The sequence below is a fragment of the Heptranchias perlo genome, chromosome 42 (assembly GCF_035084215.1).
Source record: "Heptranchias perlo isolate sHepPer1 chromosome 42, sHepPer1.hap1, whole genome shotgun sequence".
Taxonomy (NCBI): Eukaryota; Metazoa; Chordata; class Chondrichthyes; order Hexanchiformes; family Hexanchidae; genus Heptranchias; species Heptranchias perlo.
The window spans coordinates 15,231,443-15,256,154 of record NC_090366.1 but is presented as its reverse complement, the minus strand read 5'-3'; the positions used below and the strand labels follow the sequence as shown (position 1 = coordinate 15,256,154).

Sequence of the window (24,712 nt, the reverse complement as noted above, 5' to 3'; positions counted from 1 at the left end):
AATCTCACCCTCACACCCACTGACCGTCTCCCTCAATCTCACCCTCATACCCTCCGACCATCTCCCTCAATCTCACCCTCACACCCACTGACCGTCTCCCTCAATCTCACCCTCATACCCTCCGACCATCTCCCTCAATCTCACCCTCACACCCACTGACCGTCTCCCTCAATCCCACCCTCACACCCACTGACCGTCTCCCTCAATCTCACCCTCACACACACTGACCGTCTCCCTCAATCTCACCCTCACACACACTGACCGTCTCCCTCAATCTCACCCTCATACCCTCCGACCACCTCCCTCAATCTCACCCTCACACCCTCCGACCACCTCCCTCAATCTCACCCTCACACCCACCGACCACCTCCCTCAATCCCACCCTCACACCCTCCGACCACCTCCCTCAATCTCACCCTCACACACACCGACCATCTCCCTCAATCTCACCCTCACACCCACTGACCGTCTCCCTCAATCCCACCCTCACACACACTGACCGTCTCCCTCAATCCCACCCTCACACCCACTGACCGTCTCCCTCAATCTCACCCTCACACCCACTGACCGTCTCCCTCAATCCCACCCTCACACACACCGACCATCTCCCTCAATCTCACCCTCACACCCACTGACCGTCTCCCTCAATCCCACCCTCACACACACTGACCGTCTCCCTCAATCCCACCCTCACACCCACTGACCGTCTCCCTCAATCTCACCCTCACACCCACCGACCACCTCCCTCAATCCCACCCTCACACCCACCGACCGTCTCCCTCAATCCCACCATCACACCCACTGACCGTCTCCCTCAATCTCACCCTCACACCCACTGACCGTCTCCCTCAATCTCACCCTCACACCCACCGACCACCTCCCTCAATCCCACCCTCACACCCACCGACCGTCTCCCTCAATCCCACCCTCACACACACTGACCGTCTCCCTCAATCTCACCCTCACACCCTCCGACCATCTCCCTCAATCCCACCATCACACCCACTGACCGTCTCCCTCAATCCCACCCTCACACCCACCGACCACCTCCCTCAATCCCACCCTCACACCCACTGACCGTCTCCCTCAATCTCACCCTCACACACACTGACCGTCTCCCTCAATCTCACCCTCACACACACTGACCGTCTCCCTCAATCTCACCCTCACACCCACCGACCATCTCCCTCAATCCCACCCTCACACCCTCTGACCATCTCCCTCAATCTCACCCTCACACCCACCGACCGTCTCCCTCAATCCCACCCTCACACCCACTGACCGTCTCCCTCAATCCCACCCTCACACCCACTGACCGTCTCCCTCAATCTCACCCTCACACACACTGACCGTCTCCCTCAATCTCACCCTCACACCCTCCGACCATCTCCCTCAATCTCACCCTCACACCCACCGACCGTCTCCCTCAATCCCACCCTCACACCCACCGACCGTCTCCCTCAATCCCACCCTCACATTTACCCCCAGATCACTCTGTTCCTGTACCCCTTTTAGAGTTGTGCCCTCCAGTTTATATTGCCTCTCCTCATTCTTCCTACCGAAATATACCACTTCGCATTTTTCTGTGTTAAATTTCATCGGCCACGTGTCCGCCCATTCCACCAGCCTGTCTATATCCTCTTGAAGTCTATCACTATCCTCCTCACTGTTCACTACACTTCCAAGTTTTGTTTCATCTGCAAATTTTGAAATTGTGCCCTGTACACCCAAGTCCAAGTCATTAATATATATCAAGAAAAGCAGTGGTCCCAGCACCGACCCCTGGGGAACACCACTGTACACCTCCCTCCAGTCCGAAAAACAACCGTTCACCACTACTCTCTGTTTCCTGTCTCTTAGCCAATTCTGTATCCATGTTGCTACTGCCCCTTTTATTCCATGGGCTTTAATTTTGCCGACAAGCCTATTATGCGGCACTTTATCAAACGCCTTTTGAAAGTCCATATATATCACATCAACCGCACTGCCCTCATCGACCCCCTCTGTTCCCTCATCAAAAAATTCAATCAAGGTAGTTAAACACGATTTGCTTTTAACAAATTTGTGCTGGCTTTCCTTTATTAATCCATGCTGTCTAAGTGACTGTTAATTCTGTCCCGGATTATCATTTCTAAAAGTTTTCCCTCCACTGAGGTTAAAATGACCGGCCTGTAGTTGCTGGGTTTATCCTTGCACCCTTTTTTGAACAAGGGTGTAACGTTTTTGTAGGAGGAATAAGGAGGCCACATATTCCTTGGAAAATAAGAGTCTAAATGGGGTCGAGGAGCAAAGGGATCTGGGGGGACAGATTCACAAATCATTACAAGTCACAACGCAGGTTAATAAGGCCATAAAAAAGCAAACCAAGCAATGGGGTCCATTTCTAGAGGGATAGAATTGAAAAGCAGAGAAGTTATGTTAAACTTGTATAGAACCTTGGTTAGACCACACTTGGAGCACTGTGCACAGTTCTGGTCTCCATATACCTTGGTTAGACCACACTTGGAGCACCGTGTACAGTTCTGGTCTCCGTATACCTTGGTTAGACCACACTTGGAGCACTGTGTACAGTTCTGGTCTCCATATACCTTGGTTAGACCACACTTGGAGCACTGTGCACAGTTCTGGTCTCCATATACCTTGGTTAGACCACACTTGGAGCACTGTGCACAGTTCTGGTCTCCATATACCTTGGTTAGACCACACTTGGAGCACTGTGTACAGTTCTGGTCTCCGTATACCTTGGTTGGACCACACTTGGAGCACTGTGCACAGTTCTGGTCTCCGTATACCTTGGTTAGACCACACTTGGAGCACTGTGCACAGTTCTGGTCTCCATATACCTTGGTTAGACCACACTTGGAGCACCATGTACAGTTCTGGTCTCCGTATACCTTGGTTAGACCACACTTGGAGCACTGTGCACAGTTCTGGTCTCCGTATACCTTGGTTAGACCACACTTGGAGCACTGTGCACAGTTCAGGTCTCCGTATAATATAAAGATTATAGAGGCACTGGAGAAGGTGCAAAAACGATTTACAAGGATGATACAAGAACTGAGAGGTTATAACTATCAGGAAAGACTGAACAGGCTGGGACTCTTTTCTCGAGGAAAGAGAAGGCTGAGGGGTGACCTGATAGAGGTCTTTAAAGTTATGAAAGGGGTTTGATAGGGTAGACATAGAGAAAATGTTTCCACTTGTGGGGGAGACCGGAACTAGGGGGCCATAAATATAAGATAGTCACTAATAAATCCAATACAAAATTCAGGAGAACAGGCAAACAAAATGAACAAGGAACAATCGGGGATTTACCCTGAACCCATCCCTGGTCAGACCGCAGTTAAAATATTCAGAGTCGACTTACAGAACCAATCATTCACCATCGATGGTCCTGCTGTTCTCCACACAGAGAGTCTCCTGTTGATTGCAGTGTGGTCAGACGGAATAAGATGCTGAGTGGAGCTGAGACGAGCCAAGCTCCCTACACACCAGCGTACAGCGAGCAGCGAGAGAGTCCAACCAACAGTAGCACCAATGAGAAACGGGTCATCGTACCAGCTGGTAAGACACCAACAGACCGTAGCACGTCATTAACAGAGAGGCTTGTGACACACGCACCGTGACAGGGAGAGAGACACAGCTCACCGTGACAGGGAGAGAGAGACGCACCGTGACAGGGAGAGAGATACACGAACCGTTACAGGGAGAGAGATACACGCACCGTGACAGGGAGAGAGACACGCACCGTGACAGGGAGAGAGACACGCACCGTGACAGGGAGAGAGATACACGCACCGTGACAGGGAGAGAGACACGCACCGTGACAGGGAGAGAGACACGCACCGTGACAGGGAGAGAGATACACGCACACTGCGAGAGGGAGAGAGGTGATACACGCACACTGTGACAGGGAGACAGGTGATACACGCACACTGTGACAGGGAGACAGGTGATACACGCACACTGTGACAGGGAGACAGGTGATACACGCACACTGTGACAGGGAGACAGGTGATACACGCACACTGTGACAGGGAGACAGGTGATACACGCACACTGTGACAGGGAGACAGGTGATACACGCACACTGTGACAGGGAGACAGGTGATACACGCACACTGTGACAGGGAGACAGGTGATACACGCACACTGTGACAGGGAGACAGGTGACACACGCACACTGTGACAGGGAGACAGGAGACACACGCACACTGTGACAGGGAGACAGGTGACACACGCACACTGTGACAGGGAGACAGGTGACACACGCACACTGTGACAGGGAGACAGGTGACACACGCACACTGTGACAGGGAGACAGGTGATACACGCACACTGTGACAGGGAGAGAGGTGATACACGCACACTGTGACAGGGAGAGAGGTGACACACGCACACTGTGACAGGGAGACAGGTGACACACGCACACTGTGACAGGGAGAGAGGTGACACACGCACACTGTGACAGGGAGACAGGTGACACACGCACACTGTGACAGGGAGACAGGTGATACACGCACACTGTGACAGGGAGAGAGGAGATACACGCACACTGTGACAGGGAGAGAGGTGACACACGCACACTGTGACAGGGAGACAGGTGACACACGCACACTGTGACAGGGAGAGAGGTGACACACGCACACTGTGACAGGGAGAGAGGTGACACACGCACACTGTGACAGGGAGACAGGTGACACACGCACACTGTGACAGGGAGACAGGTGATACACGCACACTGTGACAGGGAGAGAGGTGATACACGCACACTGTGACAGGGAGAGAGGTGATACACGCACACTGTGACAGGGAGACCGGTGGTACACGCACACTGTGACAGGGAGACAGGTGACACACGCACACTGTGACAGGGAGACAGGTGATACACGCACACTGTGACAGGGAGACAGGTGACACACGCACACTGTGACAGGGAGACAGGTGACACACGCACACTGTGACAGGGAGACAGGTGATACACGCACACTGTGACAGGGAGACAGGTGATACACGCACACTGTGACAGGGAGAGAGGTGACACACGCACACTGTGACAGGGAGACAGGTGATACACGCACACTGTGACAGGGAGAGAGGTGACACACGCACACTGTGACAGGGAGACAGGTGACACACGCACACTGTGACAGGGAGACAGGTGACACACGCACACTGTGACAGGGAGACAGGTGATACACGCACACTGTGACAGGGAGTGAGGTGATACACGCACACTGTGACAGGGAGACAGGTGATACACGCACACTGTGACAGGGAGTGAGGTGATACACGCACACTGTGACAGGGAGACAGGTGATACACGCACACTGTGACAGGGAGAGAGATACACGCACACTGTGACAGGGAGAGAGGTGACACACGCACACTGTGACAGGGAGAGAGGTGACACACGCACACTGTGACAGGGAGACAGGTGATACACGCACACTGTGACAGGGAGTGAGGTGACACACGCACACTGTGACAGGGAGACAGGTGATACACGCACACTGTGACAGGGAGACAGGTGATACACGCACACTGTGACAGGGAGAGAGGTGATACACGCACACTGTGACAGGGAGACAGGTGATACACGCACACTGTGACAGGGAGACAGGTGATACACGCACACTGTGACAGGGAGACAGGTGATACACGCACACTGTGACAGGGAGAGAGGTGACACACGCACACTGTGACAGGGAGAGAGGTGACACACGCACACTGTGACAGGGAGAGAGGTGACACACGCACACTGTGACAGGGAGAGAGGTGATACACGCACACTGTGACAGGGAGAGAGGTGACACACGCACACTGTGACAGGGAGAGAGGTGACACACGCACACTGTGGCAGGGAGACAGGTGATACACGCACACTGTGACAGGGAGACAGGTGACACACGCACACTGTGACAGGGAGAGAGGTGACACACACACTGTGACAGGGAGACAGGTGATACACGCACACTGTGACAGGGAGACAGGTGATACACGCACACTGTGACAGGGAGACAGGTGATACACGCACACTGTGACAGGGAGACAGGTGACACACGCACACTGTGACAGGGAGAGAGGTGACACACGCACACTGTAACAGGGAGAGAGGTGACACACGCACACTGTGACAGGGAGACAGGTGATACACGCACACTGTGACAGGGAGAGAGGTGATACACGCACACTGTGACAGGGAGACAGGTGACACACGCACACTGTGACAGGGAGACAGGTGATACACGCACACTGTGACAGGGAGACAGGTGATACACGCACACTGTGACAGGGAGACAGGTGATACACGCACACTGTGACAGGGAGACAGGTGATACACGCACACTGTGACAGGGAGACAGGTGACACACGCACACTGTGACAGGGAGAGAGGTGATACACGCACACTGTGACAGGGAGAGAGGTGACACACGCACACTGTGACAGGGAGAGAGGTGATACACGCACACTGTGACAGGGAGAGAGGTGATACACGCACACTGTGACAGGGAGACAGGTGATACACGCACACTGTGACAGGGAGATAGGTGATACACGCACACTGTGACAGGGAGACAGGTGATACACGCACACTGTGACAGGGAGAGAGGTGATACACGCACACTGTGACAGGGAGACAGGTGATACACGCACACTGTGACAGGGAGACAGGTGATACACGCACACTGTGACAGGGAGAGAGGTGACACACGCACACTGTGACAGGGAGAGAGGTGATACACGCACACTGTGACAGGGAGACAGGTGATACACGCACACTGTGACAGGGAGACAGGTGACACACGCACACTGTGACAGGGAGACAGGTGATACACGCACACTGTGACAGGGAGAGAGGTGATACACGCACACTGTGACAGGGAGACAGGTGATACACGCACACTGTGACAGGGAGACAGGTGACACACGCACACTGTGACAGGGAGAGAGGTGATACACGCACACTGTGACAGGGAGACAGGTGATACACGCACACTGTGACAGGGAGACAGGTGATACACGCACACTGTGACAGGGAGAGAGGTGATACACGCACACTGTGACAGGGAGACAGGTGATACACGCACACTGTGACAGGGAGACAGGTGATACACGCACACTGTGACAGGGAGACAGGTGATACACGCACACTGTGACAGGGAGAGAGGTGATACACGCACACTGTGACAGGGAGAGAGGTGATACACGCACACTGTGACAGGGAGACAGGTGATACACGCACACTGTGACAGGGAGACAGGTGACACACGCACACTGTGACAGGGAGAGAGGAGATACACGCACACTGTGACAGGGAGAGAGGTGATACACGCACACTGTGACAGGGAGACAGGTGATACACGCACACTGTGACAGGGAGAGAGGTGACACACGCACACTGTGACAGGGAGACAGGTGACACACGCACACTGTGACAGGGAGACAGGTGATACACGCACACTGTGACAGGGAGACAGGTGATACACGCACACTGTGACAGGGAGACAGGTGATACACGCACACTGTGACAGGGAGACAGGTGATACACGCACACTGTGACAGGGAGACAGGTGATACACGCACACTGTGACAGGGAGACAGGTGACACACGCACACTGTGACAGGGAGAGGTGATACACGCACACTGTGACAGGGAGACAGGTGATACACGCACACTGTGACAGGGAGACAGGTGATACACGCACACTGTGACAGGGAGACAGGTGACACGCACACTGTGACAGGGAGACAGGTGACACACGCACACTGTGACAGGGAGACAGGTGATACACGCACACTGTGACAGGGAGAGAGGTGACACACGCACACTGTGACAGGGAGACAGGTGACACACGCACACTGTGACAGGGAGACAGGTGATACACGCACACTGTGACAGGGAGAGAGGTGATACACGCACACTGTGACAGGGAGAGAGGTGATACACGCACACTGTGACAGGGAGACAGGTGATACACGCACACTGTGACAGGGAGAGAGGTGACACACGCACACTGTGACAGGGAGAGAGGTGACACACGCACACTGTGACAGGGAGAGAGGTGATACACGCACACTGTGACAGGGAGACAGGTGAGACACGCACACTGTGACAGGGAGACAGGTGACACACGCACACTGTGACAGGGAGACAGGTGACACACGCACACTGTGACAGGGAGAGAGGTGATACACGCACACTGTGACAGGGAGAGAGGTGACACACGCACACTGTGACAGGGAGAGAGGTGACACACGCACACTGTGACAGGGAGAGAGGTGATACACGCACACTGTGACAGGGAGACAGGTGAGACACGCACACTGTGACAGGGAGACAGGTGACACACGCACACTGTGACAGGGAGACAGGTGATACACGCACACTGTGACAGGGAGACAGGTGATACACGCACACTGTGACAGGGAGAGAGGTGATACACGCACACTGTGACAGGGAGAGAGGTGACACACGCACACTGTGACAGGGAGACAGGTGATACACGCACACTGTGACAGGGAGACAGGTGATACACGCACACTGTGACAGGGAGACAGGTGATACACGCACACTGTGACAGGGAGACAGGTGACACACGCACACTGTGACAGGGAGACAGGTGATACACGCACACTGTGACAGGGAGAGAGGTGACACACGCACACTGTGACAGGGAGACAGGTGATACACGCACACTGTGACAGGGAGACAGGTGATACACGCACACTGTGACAGGGAGACAGGTGACACAAGCACACTGTGACAGGGAGACAGGTGATACACGCACACTGTGACAGGGAGACAGGTGATACACGCACACTGTGACAGGGAGAGAGGTGATACACGCACACTGTGACAGGGAGACAGGTGATACACGCACACTGTGACAGGGAGAGAGGTGACACACGCACACTGTGACAGGGAGACAGGTGATACACGCACACTGTGACAGGGAGAGAGGTGATACACGCACACTGTGACAGGGAGACAGGTGATACACGCACACTGTGACAGGGAGAGAGGTGACACACGCACACTGTGACAGGGAGACAGGTGATACACGCACACTGTGACAGGGAGACAGGTGATACACGCACACTGTGACAGGGAGACAGGTGATACACGCACACTGTGACAGGGAGACAGGTGACACAAGCACACTGTGACAGGGAGACAGGTGATACACGCACACTGTGACAGGGAGACAGGTGACACACGCACACTGTGACAGGGAGACAGGTGATACACGCACACTGTGACAGGGAGACAGGTGATACACGCACACTGTGACAGGGAGAGAGGTGACACACGCACACTGTGACAGGGAGACAGGTGACACACGCACACTGTGACAGGAGAGAGGTGACACACGCACACTGTGACAGGGAGACAGGTGATACACGCACACTGTGAAAGGGAGACAGGTGATACACGCACACTGTGACAGGGAGAGAGGTGATACACGCACACTGTGACAGGGAGACAGGTGATACACGCACACTGTGACAGGGAGAGAGGTGATACACGCACACTGTGCCAGGGAGACAGGTGACACACGCACACTGTGACAGGGAGAGAGGTGACACACGCACACTGTGACAGGGAGACAGGTGATACACGCACACTGTGCCAGGGAGAGAGGTGACACACGCACACTGTGACAGGGAGACAGGTGATACATGCACACTGTGCCAGGGAGAGAGGTGACACACGCACACTGTGACAGGGAGACAGGTGACACACGCACACTGTGACAGGGAGAGAGGTGACACACGCACACTGTGACAGGGAGACAGGTGACACACGCACACTGTGACAGGGAGAGAGGTGACACACGCACACTGTGACAGGGAGACAGGTGATACACGCACACTGTGCCAGGGAGAGAGGTGACACACGCACACTGTGACAGGGAGACAGGTGACACACGCACACTGTGACAGGGAGAGAGGTGACACACGCACACTGTGACAGGGAGACAGGTGATACACGCACACTGTGACAGGGAGACAGGTGACACACGCACACTGTGACAGGGAGACAGGTGACACACGCACACTGTGACAGGGAGAGAGGTGACACACGCACACTGTGACAGGGAGACAGGTGATACACGCACACTGTGACAGGGAGACAGGTGACACACGCACACTGTGACAGGGAGACAGTTGATACACGCACACTGTGACAGGGAGAGAGGTGATACACGCACACTGTGACAGGGAGAGAGGTGATACACGCACACTGTGACAGGGAGACAGGTGATACACGGACACTGTGACAGGGAGAGAGGTGATACACGCACACTGTGACGGGAGAGAGGTGATACACGCACACTGTGACAGGGAGAGAGGTGATACACACACACTGTGACAGGGAGACAGGTGATACACGCACACTGTGACGGGAGAGAGGTGATACACGCACACTGTGACAGGGAGAGAGGTGACACACGCACACTGTGACAGGGAGAGAGGTGACACACGCACACTGTGACAGGGAGACAGGTGATACACGCACACTGTGACAGGGAGAGAGGTGATACACGCACACTGTGACAGGGAGACAGGTGATACACGCACACTGTGACAGGGAGACAGGTCATACACGCACACTGTGACAGGGAGAGAGGTGATACACGCACACTGTGACGGGAGAGAGGTGATACACGCACACTGTGACAGGGAGACAGGTGACACACGCACACTGTGACAGGGAGAGAGGTGATCCACGCACACTGTGACAGGGAGACAGGTGACACACGCACACTGTGACAGGGAGAGAGGTGATACACGCACACTGTGACAGGGAGAGAGGTGACACACGCACACTGTGACAGGGAGAGAGGTGATACACGCACACTGTGACAGTGAGACAGGTGACACACGCACACTGTGACAGGGAGAGAGGTGATACACGCACACTGTGACAGGGAGACAGGTGATACACGCACACTGTGACAGGGAGACAGGTGATACACGCACACTGTGACAGGGAGAGAGGTGATACACGCACACTGTGACAGGGAGAGAGGTGAGACACGCACACTGTGACAGGGAGACAGGTGATACACGCACACTGTGACAGGGAGACAGGTGATACACGCACACTGTGACAGGGAGACAGGTGATACACTCACACTGTGACAGGGAGACAGGTGATACACGCACACTGTGACAGGGAGACAGGTGATACACTCACACTGTGACAGGGAGAGAGGTGATACACGCACACTGTGACAGGGAGACAGGTGATACACGCACACTGTGACAGGGAGACAGGTGATACACGCACACTGTGACAGGGAGAGAGGTGAGACACGCACACTGTGACAGGGAGACAGGTGATACACGCACACTGTGACAGGGAGACAGGTGATACACTCACACTGTGACAGGGAGAGAGGTGAGACACGCACACTGTGACAGGGAGACAGGTGATACACGCACACTGTGACAGGGAGACAGGTGATACACGCACACTGTGACAGGGAGACAGGTGATACACGCACACTGTGACAGGGAGACAGGTGATACACGCACACTGTGACAGGGAGAGAGGTGAGACACGCACACTGTGACAGGGAGACAGGTGATACACGCACACTGTGACAGGGAGAGAGGTGATACACGCACACTGTGACAGGGAGACAGGTGACACACGCACACTGTGACAGGGAGAGAGGTGATACACGCACACTGTGACAGTGAGACAGGTGACACACGCACACTGTGACAGGGAGACAGGTGATACACGCACACTGTGACAGTGAGACAGGTGACACACGCACACTGTGACAGGGAGAGAGGTGAGACACGCACACTGTGACAGGGAGACAGGTGATACACGCACACTATGACAGGGAGACAGGTGATACACGCACACTGTGACAGGGAGAGAGGTGATACACGCACACTGTGACAGGGAGACAGGTGACACACGCACACTGTGACAGGGAGAGAGGTGAGACACGCACACTGTGACAGGGAGACAGGTGATACACGCACACTGTGCCAGGGAGAGAGGTGACACACGCACACTGTGACAGGGAGACAGGTGATACACGCACACTGTGACAGGGAGACAGGTGACACACGCACACTGTGACAGGGAGAGAGGTGAGACACGCACACTGTGACAGGGAGACAGGCGACACACGCACACTGTGACAGGGAGACAGGTGATACACGCTACACTGTGCCAGGGAGAGAGGTGACACACGCACACTGTGACAGGGAGACAGGTGATACACGCACACTGTGACAGGGAGACAGGTGACACACGCACACTGTGACAGGGAGACAGGTGATACACGCACACTGTGACAGGGAGAGAGGTGATACACGCACACTGTGACAGGGAGACAGGTGATACACGCACACTGTGACAGGGAGACAGGTGACACACGCACACTGTGACAGGGAGACAGGTGATACACGCACACGGTGACAGGGAGACAGGTGACACACGCACACTGTGACAGGGAGAGAGGTGACACACGCACACTGTGACAGGGAGAGAGGTGACACACGCACACTGTGACAGGGAGACAGGTGATACACGCACACTGTGACAGGGAGACAGGTGACACACGCACACTGTGACAGGGAGACAGGTGATACACGCACACTGTGACAGGGAGACAGGTGATACACGCACACTGTGACAGGGAGAGAGGTGATACACGCACACTGTGACAGGGAGAGAGGTGATACACGCACACTGTGACAGGGAGACAGGTGATACACGCACACTGTGACAGGGAGACAGGTGATACACGCACACTGTGACAGGGAGAGAGGTGACACACGCACACTGTGACAGGGAGAGAGGTGATACACGCACACTGTGACAGGGAGACAGGTGATACACGCACACTGTGACAGGGAGAGAGGTGATACACGCACACTGTGACAGGGAGACAGGTGATACACGCACACTGTGACAGGGAGACAGGTGATACACGCACACTGTGACAGGGAGAGAGGTGATACACGCACACTGTGACAGGGAGACAGGTGACACACGCACACTGTGACAGGGAGAGAGGTGATACACGCACACTGTGACAGGGAGAGAGGTGATACACGCACACTGTGACAGGGAGACAGGTGACACACGCACACTGTGACAGGGAGACAGGTGACACACGCACACTGTGACAGGGAGACAGGTGATACACGCACACTGTGACAGGGAGACAGGTGATACACGCACACTGTGACAGGGATACAGGTGATACACGCACACTGTGACAGGGAGACAGGTGATACACGCACACTGTGACAGGGAGAGAGGTGACACACGCACACTGTGACAGGGAGACAGGTGACACACGCACACTGTGACAGGGAGAGAGGTGACACACGCACACTGTGACAGGGAGACAGGTGATACACGCACACTGTGACAGGGAGACAGGTGACACACGCACACTGTGACAGGGAGACAGGTGATACACGCACACTGTGACAGGGAGAGAGGTGATACACGCACACTGTGACAGGGAGACAGGTGACACACGCACACTGTGACAGGGAGACAGGTGACACACGCACACTGTAACAGGGAGAGGTGATACACGCACACTGTGACAGGGAGAGAGGTGACACACGCACACTGTGACAGGGAGACAGGTGATACACGCACACTGTGACAGGGAGAGAGGTGACACACGCACACTGTGACAGGGAGAGAGGTGATACACGCACACTGTGACAGGGAGACAGGAGACACACGCACACTGTGACAGGGAGAGAGGTGACACACGCACACTGTGACAGGGAGACAGGTGATACACGCACACTGTGACAGGGAGACAGGTGATACACGCACACTGTGACAGGGAGAGAGGTGACACACGCACACTGTGACAGGGAGAGAGGTGACACACGCACACTGTGACAGGGAGACAGGTGATACACGCACACTGTGACAGGGAGACAGGTGATACACTCACACTGTGACAGGGAGACAGGTGATACACGCACACTGTGACAGGGAGAGAGGTGATACACGCACACTGTGACAGGGAGACAGGTGATACACGCACACTGTGACAGGGAGACAGGTGAAACACGCACACTGTGACAGGGAGAGAGGTGACACACGCACACTGTGACAGGGAGAGAGGTGATACACGCACACTGTGACAGGGAGAGAGGTGATACACGCACACTGTGACAGGGAGACAGGTGATACACGCACACTGTGACAGGGAGACAGGTGATACACGCACACTGTGACAGGGAGACAGGTGACACACGCACACTGTGACAGGGAGACAGGTGACACACGCACACTGTGACAGGGAGACAGGTGATACACGCACACTGTGACAGGGAGACAGGTGATACACGCACACTGTGACAGGGAGACAGGTGACACACGCACACTGTGACAGGGAGACAGGTGATACACGCACACTGTGACAGGGAGACAGGTGATACACGCACACTGTGACAGGGAGAGAGGTGATACACGCACACTGTGACAGGGAGACAGGTGATACACGCACACTGTGACAGGGAGACAGGTGATACACGCACACTGTGACAGGGAGACAGGAGACACACGCACACTGTGACAGGGAGAGAGGTGATACACGCACACTGTGACAGGGAGACAGGAGACACACGCACACTGTGACAGGGAGAGAGGTGACACACGCACACTGTGACAGGGAGACAGGAGACACACGCACACTGTGACAGGGAGAGAGGTGATACACGCACACTGTGACAGGGAGACAGGAGACACACGCACACTGTGACAGGGAGACAGGTGACACACGCACACTGTGACAGGGAGACAGGTGATACACTCACACTGTGACAGGGAGACAGGTGATACACGCACACTGTGACAGGGAGACAGGTGATACACGCACACTGTGACAGGGAGAGAGGTGATACACGCACACTGTGACAGGGAGAGAGGTGATACACGCACACTGTGACAGGGAGAGAGGTGACACACACACTGTGACAGGGAGAGAGGTGACACACGCACACTGTGACAGGGAGACAGGTGATACACGCACACTGTGACAGGGAGAGAGGTGACACACGCACACTGTGACAGGGAGACAGGTGATACACGCACACTGTGACAGGGAGACAGGTGATACACGCACACTGTGACAGGGAGACAGGTGATACACGCACACTGTGACAGGGAGACAGGTGATACACGCACACTGTGACAGGGAGACAGGTGATACACGCACACTGTGACAGGGAGACAGGTGATACACGCACACTGTGACAGGGAGAGAGGTGATACACGCACACTGTGACAGGGAGACAGGTGATACACGCACACTGTGACAGGGAGAGAGGTGATACACGCACACTGTGACAGGGAGACAGGTGATACACGCACACTGTGACAGGGAGAGAGGTGATACACGCACACTGTGACAGGGAGAGAGGTGATACACGCACACTGTGACAGGGAGACAGGTGATACACGCACACTGTGACAGGGAGACAGGTGATACACACACACTGTGACAGGGAGACAGGTGATACACGCACACTGTGACAGGGAGACAGGTGACACACGCACACTGTGACAGGGAGAGAGGTGATACACGCACACTGTGACAGGGAGAGAGGTGATACACGCACACTGTGACAGGGAGAGAGGTGATACACGCACACTGTGACAGGGAGACAGGTGATACACGGACACTGTGACAGGGAGAGAGGTGACACACGCACACTGTGACAGGGAGACAGGTGATACACGCACACTGTGACATGGAGACAGGTGATACACGCACACTGTGACATGGAGACAGGTGATACACGCACACTGTGACAGGGAGACAGGTGATACACTCACACTGTGACAGGGAGTGAGGTGATACACGCACACTGTGACAGGGAGACAGGTGATACACGCACACTGTGACAGGGAGACAGGTGATACACGCACACTGTGACAGGGAGACAGGTGATACACGCACACTGTGACAGGGAGACAGGTGATACACGCACACTGTGACAGGGAGACAGGTGATACACGCACACTGTGACAGGGAGACAGGTGACACACGCACACTGTGACAGGGAGACAGGTGATACACGCACACTGTGACAGGGAGACAGGAGACACACGCACACTGTGACAGGGAGACAGGTGACACACGCACACTGTGACAGGGAGAGAGGTGACACACGCACACTGTGACAGGGAGAGAGGTGACACACGCACACTGTGACAGGGAGAGAGGTGACACACACACTGTGACAGGGAGACAGGTGATACACGCACACTGTGACAGGGAGACAGGTGATACACGCACACTGTGACAGGGAGAGAGGTGATACACGCACACTGTGACAGGGAGACAGGTGATACACGCACACTGTGACAGGGAGACAGGTGATACACGCACACTGTGACAGGGAGAGAGGTGACACACACACTGTGACAGGGAGACAGGTGACACACGCACACTGTGACAGGGAGACAGGTGATACACGCACACTGTGACAGGGAGAGAGGTGATACACGCACACTGTGACAGGGAGACAGGTGATACACGCACACTGTGACAGGGAGAGAGGTGATACACGCACACTGTGACAGGGAGAGAGGTGACACACGCACACTGTGACAGGGAGAGAGGTGATACACGCACACTGTGACAGGGAGACAGGTGACACACGCACACTGTGACAGGGAGAGAGGTGACACACGCACACTGTGACAGGGAGAGAGGTGATACACGCACACTGTGACAGGGAGACAGGTGACACACGCACACTGTGACAGGGAGAGAGGTGACACACGCACACTGTGACAGGGAGAGAGGTGATACACGCACACTGTGACAGGGAGAGAGGTGACACACGCACACTGTGACAGGGAGAGAGGTGATACACGCACACTGTGACAGGGAGACAGGTGACACACGCACACTGTGACAGGGAGACAGGTGATACACGCACACTGTGACAGGGAGAGAGGTGACACACGCACACTGTGACAGGGAGACAGGTGATACACGCACACTGTGACAGGGAGAGAGGTGATACACGCACACTGTGACAGGGAGACAGGTGACACACGCACACTGTGACAGGGAGACAGGTGATACACGCACACTGTGACAGGGAGACAGGTGATACACGCACACTGTGACAGGGAGACAGGTGATACACGCACACTGTGACAGGGAGAGGTGATACACGCACACTGTGACAGGGAGAGAGGTGACACACGCACACTGTGACAGGGAGACAGGTGATACACGCACACTGTGACAGGGAGACAGGTGATACACGCACACTGTGACAGGGAGACAGGTGATACACGCACACTGTGACAGGGAGACAGATGATACACGCACACTGTGACAGGGAGACAGGTGATACACGCACACTGTGACAGGGAGACAGATGATACACGCACACTGTGACAGGGAGACAGGTGATACACGCACACTGTGACAGGGAGACAGATGATACACGCACACTGTGACAGGGAGACAGGTGATACACGCACACTGTGACAGGGAGACAGATGATACACGCACACTGTGACAGGGAGACAGGTGATACACGCACACTGTGACAGGGAGACAGGTGATACACGCACACTGTGACAGGGAGACAGATGATACACGCACACTGTGACAGGGAGACAGGTGATACACGCACACTGTGACAGGGAGACAGGTGATACACGCACACTGTGACAGGGAGACAGGTGACACACGCACACTGTGACAGGGAGACAGGTGATACACGCACACTGTGACAGGGAGAGAGGTGACACACGCACACTGTGACAGGGAGAGAGGTGACACACGCACACTGTGACAGGGAGACAGGTGACACACGCACACTGTGACAGGGAGACAGGTGACACACGCACACTGTGACAGGGAGACAGGAGACACACGCACACTGTGACAGGGAGAGAGGTGATACACGCACACTGTGACAGGGAGACAGGTGATACACGCACACTGTGACAGGGAGACAGGTGACACACGCACACTGTGACAGGGAGAGAGGTGACACACGCACACTGTGACAGGGAGAGAGGTGACACGCACACTGTGACAGGGAGACAGGTGACACACGCACACTGTGACAGGGAGAGAGGTGATACACGCACACTGTGACAGGGAGAGAGGTGATACACGCACACTGTGACAGGGAGAGAGGTGATACACGCACACTGTGACAGGGAGAGAGGTGACACACGCACACTGTGACAGGGAGACAGGTGATACACGCACACTGTGACAGGGAGACAGGTGATACACGCACACTGTGACAGGGAGACAGGTGATACACACACACTGTGACAGGGAGAGAGGTGATACACGCACACTGTGACAGGGAGACAGGTGACACACGCACACTGTGACAGGGAGACAGGTGATACACGCACACTGTGACAGGGAGAGAGGTGACACACGCACACTGTGACAGGGAGACAGGTGATACACGCACACTGTGACAGGGAGACAGGTGATACACGCACACTGTGACAGGGAGACAGGTGATACACGCACACTGTGACAGGGAGACAGGTGATACACGCACACTGTGACAGGGAGACAGGTGATACACGCACACTGTGACAGGGAGACAGGTGATACACGCACACTGTGACAGGGAGACAGGTGATACACGCACACTGTGACAGGGAGAGAGGTGACACACGCACACTGTGACAGGGAGAGAGGTGATACACGCACACTGTGACAGGGAGAGAGGTGATACACGCACACTGTGACAGGGAGACAGGTGACACACGCACACTGTGACAGGGAGAGAGGTGATACACGCACACTGTGACAGGGAGACAGGTGATACACGCACACTGTGACAGGGAGACAGGTGACACACGCACACTGTGACAGGGAGACAGGTGATACACGCACACTGTGACAGGGAGAGAGGTGACACACGCACACTGTGACAGGGAGACAGGTGATACACGCACACTGTGACAGGGAGAGAGGTGACACACGCACACTGTGACAGGGAGAGAGGTGATACATGCACACTGTGACAGGGAGAGAGGTGACACAGGCACACTGTGACAGGGAGACAGGTGACACACGCACACTGTGACAGGGAGAGAGGTGACACACGCACACTGTGACAGGGAGACAGGTGATACACGCACACTGTGACAGGGAGACAGGTGATACACGCACACTGTGACATGGAGACAGGTGACACGCACACTGTGACAGGGAGACAGGTGATACACGCACACTGTGACAGGGAGAGAGGTGATACACGCACACTGTGACAGGGAGAGAGGTGATACACGCACACTGTGACAGGGAGACAGGTGATACACGCACACTGTGACAGGGAGAGAGGTGATACACGCACACTGTGACAGGGAGACAGGTGATACACGCACACTGTGACAGGGAGAGAGGTGATACACGCACACTGTGACAGGGAGAGAGGTGACACACGCACACTGTGACAGGGAGACAGGTGACACACGCACACTGTGACAGGGAGACAGGTGACACACGCACACTGTGAGAGGGAGACAGGTGACACACGCACACTGTGACAGGGAGACAGGTGATACACGCACACTGTGACAGGGAGACAGGTGATACACGCACACTGTGACAGGGAGACAGGTGATACACGCACACTGTGACAGGGAGAGAGGTGACACACGCACACTGTGACAGGGAGACAGGTGATACACGCACACTGTGACAGGGAGACAGGTGATACACGCACACTGTGACAGGGAGAGAGGTGACACACGCACACTGTGACAGGGAGACAGGTGATACACGCACACTGTGACAGGGAGAGAGGTGATACACGCACACTGTGACAGGGAGAGAGGTGATACACGCACACTGTGACAGGGAGAGAGGTGATACACGCACACTGTGACAGGGAGAGAGGTGACACACGCACACTGTGACAGGGAGACAGGTGACACACGCACACTGTGAGAGGGAGACAGGTGACACACGCACACTGTGACAGGGAGACAGGTGATACACGCACACTGTGACAGGGAGACAGGTGATACACGCACACTGTGACAGGGAGACAGGTGATACACGCACACTGTGACAGGGAGAGAGGTGACACACGCACACTGTGACAGGGAGAGAGGTGATACACGCACACTGTGACAGGGAGACAGGTGATACACGCACACTGTGACAGGGAGACAGGTGATACACGCACACTGTGACAGGGAGAGAGGTGATACACGCACACTGTGACAGGGAGAGAGGTGATACACGCACACTGTGACAGGGAGACAGGTGATACACGCACACTGTGACAGGGAGACAGGTGATACACGCACACTGTGACAGGGAGACAGGTGATACACGCACACTGTGACAGGGAGACAGGTGATACACGCACACTGTGACAGGGAGACAGGTGATACACTGCACACTGTGACAGGGAGACAGGTGATACACGCACACTGTGACAGGGAGACAGGTGATACACGCACACTGTGACAGGGAGACAGGTGATACACGCACACTGTGACAGGGAGAGAGGTGACACACGCACACTGTGACAGGGAGAGAGGTGATACACGCACACTGTGACAGGGAGACAGGTGAACACGCACACTGTGACAGGGAGAGAGGTGACACACGCACACTGTGACAGGGAGACAGGTGATACACGCACACTGTGACAGGGAGACAGGTGACACACGCACACTGTGACAGGGAGACAGGAGACACACGCACACTGTGACAGGGAGACAGGTGATACACGCACACTGTGACAGGAGACAGGTGATACACGCACACTGTGACAGGGAGAGAGGTGATACACGCACACTGTGACAGGGAGGACAGGTGATACAGCCACACTGTGACAGGGAGAGGTACACCACACTGTGACAGGGAGACAGGTGACACACGCAACACTGTGACAGGGAGAGAGGTGAACACGCAACTCTGTGACAGGGAGAGAGGTATGATACTACGCACACTGTGACAGGGAGACAGGTGACACACGCACACTGTGACAGGAGAGACAGGTTGACACACGCACACTGTGACAGGGAGAGAGGTGATACACGCACACTGTGACAGGGAGACAGGTGACACACGCACACTGTGACAGGAGACAGGTGGACACACGCACACTGTGACAGGGAGACGAGGTGACACACACACTGTGACAGGGAGACAGGTGACACACGCACACTGTGACAGGGACAGGTGAACACGGTGACAGGACAGTGACACACGCACACTGTGACAGGAGACAGGTGACACCTCTGTGACAGTGAACACGAACACGCACCTGTGACAGGGAGACAGGTGATACACGCACACTGTGACAGGGAGAGCAGGTGATACACGCACACTGTAAGGACAGGGATCAGGTGATCACGCACTGACTGTGACAGGTGAGACAGGTTGATACACTCACACTGTGACACTGAGTCTAGGTGACTCACGATACCAGGTCGGACACAGCACACTGGTGATCAGGTGACACACGCACTGTGACAGGGAGACAGGTGACACACGCACACTGTGACAGTGAGACAGTGATACACACGCACACTGCCTGGTGACAGGGAGACAGGTGACACACGAACACTGTGACAGGGAGACAGGTATACACGCACACTGTGACAGGGAGACGGTGTACACGCACACTAGACTGTGAAGAGGTGACAGGTGATTACCAGCACTGTGACAGGGAGACAGGTGACTACACGCCACACTGTGACAGGGAGACAGGTGACACACGCACACTGTGACAGGGAGAGACAGGTGACACACGCACACTGTGACAGGGAGACAGGTGATACACGCACACTGTGACAGGGGAGAGAGGTGATACACAGCACACTGTGATGACAGGTGACAAAGCACACGCCTATGTATCCATACACCTCAAATACAAGCACTGTAGACAGTCATGTCAAGGTAGACACAGCCACTACTGACAAGGTAGCACAGGTGTACACACACACTGTGACGGGATACCTGTGATACCAGCTACAATATCATTTTATTATACACTCAATGTACAGGTACTAGTGATACACGCTCCATGTACATTTTCAGTGTCACACCTCGATCATTATCCTTATACCCTCACCACTTATCACATTTCTCTCTTATCCCCCTCCACATATACCCTTGTCAGCACTAGTGACACACTCCCACTAGTATTACTCGAGTATACACACCTCTACAGATCATTGATCAGATATCACCACTCACAAGATCATTTCTACATGATACATGACATATCCCTTCTACTCCTTATCCCACCCTCCCCATATCTTTCAGCTTATACCCCCACAGATCCCAACTTACTCACTTATAATACTCCACCATATACTTTCTCCCTATCCTACCCATATCCATTTCTCACTTATCACTCCATATCATTTTCTTATCCCCTCCCCCATATCCATTGATAATTATCAGACAACCATAACCCTTTCTCTCTTATACCCTCCCATACTTCCTTTCTCTATCACCTCCATATCTTTCTCCTTATACCTCATATCACTGATCTAGAAGGTGATCACACGCACATAGTGACAGGGACATGTGTACACCTCACTGTACCACGAGCATTCTCCTTAATCCATCTCAACTTTTCTCTTATCACGCGCACACTGTACACTTTCTCAGTGATCACCTACGCACTATCTTTACATAACATTATACCCGCTCCATATCCTTTCTCTCTTATCACCCTCCCCATACTCTTTATCTCTTATCAACCCTCCCCATACACTTCTCTCTTATCATACCATACCCGACTCAGATAACCCTCTTCTTATCTATATCACTCCCATAACATTTATCACTTATCACCCTCACCCACTATCCTTTCCTCCATTATCACTCCCCCATAACCTTTCTCCTTATCACCCTCCCCATATCCTTCTCTTATCACCCCTCAATCCTTTCTCTCTTATCACTCCATATCCATTTTCACTTTCTCAAACAAATACCATATCAGAATTCTACCTTATCTTCCTTCATTCTCCCCACCATAAAATTATTTTTCACAACTATCCCTAAACAACTTATCTTAACTTTACCACTACTTTTCTACTATTATCTTTATCCCCTCAATCCACCAAACAACCTCTTCCCAACTCTCCAACAAAACCTCCTTTCTCCCCATCTCCTAACTCCATCCTATCTCCTACCACCACTACATTTCTTTCACTCTTCTCTTTCCAATTCCCACCAACCCCACCCAACCAACAACCCCACCCACCCACCAAAACCCCACCACCCACATCACCCAACCCTCAACCCACCACCCAACCACAATCACCACACCACACCCACCAACTCCCCCAACCCACACCCACCCACCACCCACAACTCCCTCAATCCCACCCACCCCACACTCCCCAACACCCACAACCCACCCACCCACCTCCCCAACCACCCACACCCAACCACACCCAACCCACTCACCCCACCTCTCCCAACACCCTTATCCCTCAATCCCACCACCCCTTACCCCCATCTCCCTCAACCCACCCACCCTCTCCCATCTCCCTCCAACCCACCACCCACCTACTCCCCATCTCCCTCAATCCCACCTACCCACCTCCCAACTCCTCAACCCACTACCCTCCTCTCCAATCCCATCCCACCCACCTTCTTCCATCTCCTCAATCCCACCTACCCACATTCTCCCAATATCCCTCAATCCCACCCACCCACCTTCTCCCCATCTCCCTCAATCCACCCACCCACCTTCACCCCTTATCCCTCAATCCCACCTCCCCACCTTCCCACCTTATCCCTCAATCCACCTCCCCACCTTCCTATCTTATCCTCAATCCCACCTCCCCACCTTCTCTCCATATCCCTCAATCCGACCTCCCCACCTTCTCACCATATCCCTCAATCCCACCCCACCCACCTTCTCTCCATATCCCTCAATCCACCTCACCCACCTTCTCACCTTATCCTTCAATCCAATTGCCCCCAATTTCCCCATTTCTTGCCCTCACCGTCCCCCAAAATGTCCTTTGCTGAAAACCGACTCCATAACTCGGTTCCCCTTTGATCCCCTTGGGAGCTGAACCCTTTGCCCCAGGGATCGGTCTCCTCTCCCCCTCCCAGTAAGCCCCACCCACCTCGTTATATTAGCTGGAGCCAAGAGGTGGGAGCGTGAGGGAAGGGCCTGGAGCAGTGAGGGAGGAGTTGGTGTCTGAGGGATTGAGTGCTGACCCCACCACTTTCTTTCTCTCTCTCTCTCTCTGCAGATCCCTGTGTGTGGAGCCAGGACCATGTCCGGCAGTGGCTGATTGGGCAGTGAAAGAATACGGACTCTCCGACGTGGATGGAGCCTTGTTCCAAAGCATTGACGGGGAAGGAGCTGTGCAGGATGACCAAAGACGATCTGATGCGCCTCACCACGGCCTACAATGCTGAGATTCTGCTCTCCCATCTCAATTACCTCCGAGAAAGTAAGTCTACACTGTGACCAAGGCCCAGAGAGCAGGGCACTGGATGAGGGTGTGAGGGTTCAAGGTCAGAGAGCAGGGCTCCAGGTGAGGGTGTGAGGGTTCGAGGGTCAGAGAGCAGGACACCAGGTGAGGGGTCGAGGGTCAGAGTGTGTAAGTGGATGTAAATGTTTGCAAATCTGTGTAAATGTTTGTAAGTGGGTGTAAATTAGTGTAAATATGTGTAAATTAGTTTAAATATGTGTA

General features: G+C 54.4%; 1 pseudogene; it reads left to right on the top strand.

Annotated features, from left to right (window-relative positions):
* Positions 1-24,712, top strand: part of LOC137306266 (retroviral integration site protein Fli-1 homolog) — a 72,727-nt pseudogene that overhangs the window by 35,912 nt on the left and 12,103 nt on the right.